This window comes from Vicugna pacos, chromosome 19 (assembly GCF_048564905.1).
Source record: "Vicugna pacos chromosome 19, VicPac4, whole genome shotgun sequence".
Taxonomy (NCBI): domain Eukaryota; kingdom Metazoa; phylum Chordata; class Mammalia; order Artiodactyla; family Camelidae; genus Vicugna; species Vicugna pacos.
This window is the reverse complement of record NC_133005.1, coordinates 3,987,380-3,994,623: the sequence shown is the minus strand read 5'-3', so window position 1 is coordinate 3,994,623 and position 7,244 is coordinate 3,987,380. Positions and strand designations below refer to the sequence as shown.

The window sequence follows — 7,244 nt, the reverse complement described above, 5'->3', positions numbered from 1 at the left end:
AGACAGGCCAGGGGCAGCCGCAGTATCTGAACACAGGGACTGGAGGGGAGGCTGAGTGAGCCCAGGATGCTAGGATCACACTGCCTGGGTCCACGCCCAGCTCTGCTGCTCGCTGCCTGTGTGACCTTGGGCAGATCACCTAACTTCTCTGTGCCTCAGTTTCCTCATCCATAAAACTGCAGTAAAAGTATATACCTCAAGGGTTGTCGTGAGGATAAAATGAGTCAGCAAGTGTATGTTATGACATGATACATAGTAAGTGCTATGTCAAAACTGCCGGTGTTACAGCTCTTCCCGAATTTGTCTGGCAGGTTTTCCGGTCTACACCAGAAAGCCCCCATGAAAGCAAGCAAACAAACAAACAAAATAACCCTGCTATTATTATATTACACATAACATGTGTAGGGTGTGTGTGTGTGTGTGTGTGTGTGTGTGTGTGTGTATGTATGCAGCGTATAGAATACAAGGTATACATTATACAATACATATAGTATGTGTATGTAATATGTACTGTATACAGCTAGCATGTACGCTATATATGTAATATTATAATAAATACTATTATAACACATACATAACAGCATGTATGATATTTACACCCTAACACAACTGCGGTATGTGCTGTGCACACTGTATTTAATATGTGTTACACTGTTATACGTAACATGCTGTGTAACTGTGTTCCCTGCTGTCATGGATACGCGGCACCTGCTATTACTGTTAAAGTTACTATCAGCAGCATCATTCGTATTAGAATCCTTTCAATGCCACAGGTGCCTATTTAACAGAGAAGCGGTGAGGCCAAGGTAGAACTTTTGATCCCAGGTGGTTGTGTGGGTGTTGACACTACGACCAGAAACAGAGAATCTGGTGTGTGTGTGTGTGTGTAATGAATGTGGCTGTAAATACGAAATTGGGGAAAGGGTTGACAGAGCTCTTGTGAGCCGTCTGGTTCAACCTGCTCATCACCCGATGAGAAGTGGTCCCCTGAGCTGCCCCCTCCCTCTTGCACGCCTGGATTTGGGTAGAATCTGATGGACGTGGTCAGCACAGAGGTGAGGGCGGAGTGGTGGGGAGGCCCCCCTACTGGAAGCTCTGCTGTCCTTCCTTTACTGGGGGTCCAGCTTGACCATCTCCGCTGCCCCCCGCCCTGCCACGCTTTCACCATTATGACGTTTAGAGACTGTCCTCTGCCCCCAGGGCTGCTGATGTTTGCTCTGGAGGGACTCCTGTTGGGAAGCTCAGAGAACACTCAAAAATACTAACAGGTCAGTGCTTCAAAAGCCCAGGTTAATACAGAAAGGAGCCGGGGCTGGTCTGGTCCTCAAGCCTGAGAACCGTTAGTCTCCTTAGAGACATCACCTCGGGGGAGCGGGCAGATGGGCGCCGCCCAGGGGCTCCGAGGATGCAGGGAGTCCCAGCAGTCCTTTGGTATTTCAATACTCTATTGAGTATCAAAACATATTCTCTGTGACTTCCCCATCATCTTGGCTTGAAAGAAAAGATAGTAATTTCAGGCAGTTTGTGATTCGAGACGTATTATGAAACACGTATTTCCAGGTACATTTTGGGATGTTGTCAGAATAAATCTAATCACTGCCTTATCTCCCCTGGGTTGTTGTGAGGCAAATCTGTGATTGATGCTAAGTTTGTCTTCATACCATGTCAACCTCCCCACGCCCCGTTCTTCTCACAGATCCGGGGCTCGTGTGCTGTCCAGAGACCCCCTGCGAGCCCCCCACGGTCCCCTGCCCTCCCTGTGTGCACTCCCGCCCTGCTCACCCCAATGGCCGCCGTCCTGCCCTGGGTCAGTCTCAGCGGGGGCTGTCCAGCAGGGAGCAGGGCCCAGCGGGGGGCCTTGCGTGAGGATGGGGGGCAGGAGGGCCGCCAGGATCGGGGTCCAGTGGCTATTCCATAGATGACAGCCGATGACATGGACATCATTTGCAGATATGAGGGAAAGAGAGACATAAGGGGCACCGGGAGCCAGGGCGTGGTGAGTCTGCCCCACCCAGGCTGCTCGGCTCTGCCAGAGTGCAAGTGCCAGAATCGTGACTGGCATTTCCAGCTGAGTCTTCCCAATTTGGACACTTTTTCAAACTAAGCAATTTTTAGAGCATGACTCTGGCGTGATGGAGCCCACTCCAAAGGTTACTAAGTGTGAGTTTAAACTACAACTGCCTGCAACAGTGTAATATTGGGTTTTTAAAAGCCTCAGAAAATAGCATAGACCATGACGTACTTTTAATTCAATTAGAAGCAAATAAAATGAAACATATTTTTTAGAAATATGTATGTGTTACAATCGTATGTAAGAAAATGCAGGTGTTAAGTCTGCGGTTACCTCAGTTGTGGAGAGAGAGAGATAGAAGGGGGAGAAGCACACAGATAGATGTAAGTTTTGGGTCAACATTTTGGCCTTGTGTTCACGGTGTATTCATACCCGTGAATTATCTTCTATTACTAAAATAATATGAATTAAAATGTACAGGCCAATGATGGATCTGATTAACACTAATTCACATGCCAGATGTTGTTCTAAGCACCTTGTAAATATCATCAACGTGTTGAACTCTCAGAGCAGCTCTGTGTGGTAGGCATTATTAGTATTTCCATTTCCTTGAGGAAACTGAGGCACAGAGAGGTCAAGTAAGTGGCCCAACATCACAAAGCCGAGCTGGAGTTCTAACCCAGGCTGTGCTTCTCCAGACTCCTGCTCTCCTAACACCAGTGTTAGGATTAATGTACTGCTGTGAACTTGAAGTCTGTAAAGAAAGGGGGGCAAGTTAACTGAAGGAACCGGTTTCTCCACGAAGCAGGGGTAAACATGCAGCGAAGGAGGGACGCCTGGCTTTAGTGTGGGAACAAAGAGGATGGTTTTGTACAGGACAGCCTTTCAGTTGGTTACCATCTCTACCCTTCCAGGCAAAATATTTGCACTTTAGCAAGGCCTTTAAAAAAAAATTGAAGTATAGTTGATTTAAAATGGCGTGTTAATTTCTAGTGTACAGCAAAGTGATTCCGATATACACACACACACACATATATTCTTTTTCAGATTCTTTTCCATTAGAGGTTATTACAAGATATTGAATATAGTTCCCTGTGCTATGCAGTGGTCCTTGTTGTTTATCTATTTTATATACAGTAGTGTATATCTGCTAACCCTAAACTTTTAATTTATACCCCTCCCCAACCCCTCCCCCCCGATAATCATGTTTGTTTTCTATGTCTGTGAGTCTGTTTCTTTTTTGTAAATAAGTTCATTTGTATCATTTTTTTTAGATTCTACTTATAAGTAATATCATTTGATGTTTGTCTTTCTCTGACGTACTTCACTCAGTATGATTATCTCTATCCATGTTGCTGCAAATGGCACTGCATTGTTCTTTTTTATGGATGAGCAGTATTCCACTGTGTATCTACACCACATCTTCTTTACCCAACTGTCTGTCAGTGGACATTTAGGTTGCTTCCATGTCTTGGCTATTATAAATAGTGAGCAAGCCTTTTTGGCTTGATGCTAACAGTGGGAATTTGTGACATGGGTGATAGGAGGGCGGTCTGTTGATGGAGGGAATCTTTGAACTCTCTTTGGTGGCAATGCTGAGCTGGCCCTGACTAGGTGGATTCAGTGCCTCTCATTGTTTCGTCTCAGGAGCCATCATCTATTGAGCAAATATTGACTTTTTGAATTAACTCGTAATGTCTTCTGCAACAGAAGTCAGTATTTGTCGATAACATATCTAGTGACTAAGTTAAGTGAATTCTGCCCATCAAAAGGAGGACCCATGAGGGGTGCCTGCTTTCTTTCTTTTTTTTTTTTAACATTTTTTTATTGATTTATAATCATTTTACAATGTTGTGTCAAATTCCAGTGTACAGCATGATTTTTCAGTTATACATGAACATGTATATATTCATTGTCACATTTTTTTCTCTGTGAGCTACCGTAAGATCTTGTATCTATTTCCCTGTGCTATACAGTATAATCTTGTTTATCTATTCTACAATTTTGAAATCCCAGTCTGTCCCTTCCCACCCCCCACCCCCTTGGCAACCACAAGTTTATATTCTATGTCTGTGAGTCTGTTTCTGTTTTGTATTTATGCTTTGTTTGTTTGTTTTTTTTTAGATTCCACATATGAGTGATCTCATATGGTATTTTTCTTTCTCTTTCTGGCTTACTTCACTTAGAATGACATTCTCCAGGAGCATCCATGTTGTTGCAAATGGCATTATGTTGTTGGTTTTTATGGCTGAGTAGTATTCCATTGTATAAATATACCACATCTTCTTTATCCAGTCATCTGTTGATGGACATTTAGGCTATCTCCATGCCTTGGCTGTTGTACATAGTGCTGCTATGAACACTGGGGTGCAGGTGTCATCCTGAAGTAGGGTTCCTTTTGGATATAAGCCCAGGAGCGGGATTCCTGGGTCATACGGTAAGTCTATTCCCAGTCTTTTGAGGAATCTCCACACTGTTTTCCACAGTGGCTAAGGGGTGCCTGCTTTCAATTTCTTTTTTTTCTTAATGTTAATAATATTTTCATTCATTATGTACATAATGTCATTTCAACATGAAATCAGTATAAAAATTATTGAGATATTTTACATTATTTTTCTTATTAAATCTTTCAAATTCAGTGTGTTTTATGCACTTATATTACAATTTGTTTTGGAACTTTATGGAAGAATAATTGACAAAAAAATTGTACATATTTAAAGTGTAAAACCTGATGATTTGATATACATATACCACTGCAGAGTGATGACCAAGGTCAAGACAACTGACACATCGGTCATCTCCATAGTTACCTCTGTGTGTGTATGTGTGTTTGTGTGAGAATGGTTACAATCTACTCTCAGCAGTTTAACTATACTGCACTGCCTACAACTATAGTCACCATATTGTACCTTAGGGCTTCAGAATTTATTCTTCTTATAATTGAATCACCCCATAACACCCTCTGCCCAGCCCCTGGCAACCCTCATTCTTTTCTCTGTTCTATGAAGTCAGCCTTTTTTTTTTTTTAGATTCCGTATATAAATGAGGTCATACAATATGTGTCTTTCTCCATATGGCTTATTTCACTTAGCATAAATCCCTTAAGGTCTGTGCATGTCGTAAATGTCAAGATTTCATTCTTTTTTCTGGGTGAATTATATTCCATTGTGCACGTGCACGCACGCGTGCGTGTGTGTGTGTGTATGTGTGTATATATCACATTTTAAAAAAATCCATTCATCTGTTGATGGATAATTAAGTTGTTTCCGTATCTCAGCTATTGTGAATTATGCTGCAGTCAACATGGGGGTGCAGACGTGTCTTCAAGATACTGATTTCATTTCCTTTGGATAGATATCCAGGAGTGGAATTGCTGGATTGTATGGTAATTCTATTTTTAATTTTTTGAGGACTCTCCACGGTGTTTTCCGTAGTGGCTGTACCAGTTTACATTCCCACCAACAGTGCACAAGGGTTCCCTTTTGTCCCCATCCTCGCCAGCACTTGTTATCTGTTGTTTTTTGATAATGGCCATTCTTATAGGTGTGAAGTGATATATTATCGTAGTTGTAAGTCCCCTTTTCTTTTAAGTCAGACACTCTCTGTTCTCTAAGAGTGGTCCCCGGAAAGGCAGAAGGGCAGAAATAACATTATGCAGGAAATTTGTAGAAATGCACCTCAGCCTGGCTGCTTCCTTCCGGAGCTTTGGGGGTGGGGCCCAGCCAGCGGTGCGCTGGCAAAGTTTAACAACAGAGTCTCTAAAAAAAAAAAGCAAATACGTATGCAAATAAGTTTATTATAAATTTTACAGATATGCAGGCTAAGTAGCACACAATTTACAAGTAATAATAATAAAATATTCAGTACTCCCTCTTATAAATTTCCTGTAGCACATTGATTTCCTCAGAATATTTACATTGATTTTTGCCAAACTTTCGTCTCTCCCCCCAGCCAATAAAACAGCCCCTGCCCACCATCACCTTCTACGACATCACTTTTCCTGTTTCCTTTGTAGTGCGTAGTAGTCCCAGTAATTATCCTACTTGTCTGGCTTTTACTTGGTTTTTTATTCTCTCCCTCCTGGGATACAAACTCCTTCAGATCTGAGTCCTTGTCTGTCTTGCACAGGGTTCTGCATCACCAGCATCCAGAACAGGCACATCACAGAGGCTTAATGAGCACTTGTTGAATAAATCAACCAGTTACTTTAGACTCAAGAAGACATGTCATTTGAGCAGGTGCACTGGCTGCAATTTTGTTTCAAGAGGATAAACTGAACCATAATTTGGTCTAGGGTTTATCTGGATCTCTATTAATAGTTTACCAAACTGGGCTAAATCTGGAAGAGAAAAATCAAAGATTCAAAGTTGAAACCTTTTCTCATTCCTCTCTGCCTCTTTAGACAGATTTCTCCCATCCTCCCAAACTGAATTTGCCTAAACATTTAAGCACAGCATTAGGTTGGCCAGATCCGAGCACGTGGCACTGGGTTAATTGCCGCTCAAAGCATTTCTTGTCCTCAGCCTCGGCTTTAAGCAGTGGTTCTCCGCATTTAGCATCATCAGAATTACTGGCTCTATGATGTACTGGAGCGATCCAGGGCAGCTCACGACAGACGATTGTTAAACTGGTGACAATTTTGCAAGCCGATCGTGAAACACAGTTATCGTTAGAAAAGAAATAAAAAAATATATAATAAAGACATTATGGTTTTTAACTATATTAAAAACATTTTCTAACTATTGTACTTCCTGTTTCCATGACGTCACTCTTGAGGACATCTGTCTATCGTGCTGGGTGGTGAAAACAGCATGAAACAGGGCCCTGCTGAGCCTCTTCCTCACTCCTGGTCCAGTGTCATGTGGCTTGAAATTGGCCAGGGAAGAAGTATTTACCCCACAGAGGCAGGCACATGCCACAGGTCCGGACTTGGCATATTATTTTGCTGATTGTCTAGAATTAAGAAAATGATGGAGAAAGTTTTAGTAATACAGATTAAATGTAAACAGGTTGGCCTGTAGCTCTTATACTGTGAATAGCGAAAAAAAAAAGTAAAGTTTAAAAATTGAAGAAACAGTCTTCCAGTATTTGCACATAAAATCCATTATTTGATTCAGCAAAGAAGTTGCTCGTGTCATTGACAAACAAGTGCCATTCAGATGCAACATACGTCTTCATTTCTTTCACTTGCATCGTACTCCTCAGTGTAAACAGAAATACCAATCAACGTTCA

The 7,244-nt window shown here is 42.0% G+C and overlaps 1 non-coding gene across 1 annotated transcript; it reads left to right on the top strand.

Annotated features, from left to right (window-relative positions):
• The first annotated feature begins 277 nt into the window (after positions 1-277).
• Positions 278-339, top strand: LOC116278906 (U7 small nuclear RNA). The gene has a single exon (XR_004188253.1). It is a non-coding gene; the product is annotated as a U7 small nuclear RNA (small nuclear RNA).
• The last annotated feature ends 6,905 nt before the right edge of the window (positions 340-7,244 follow it).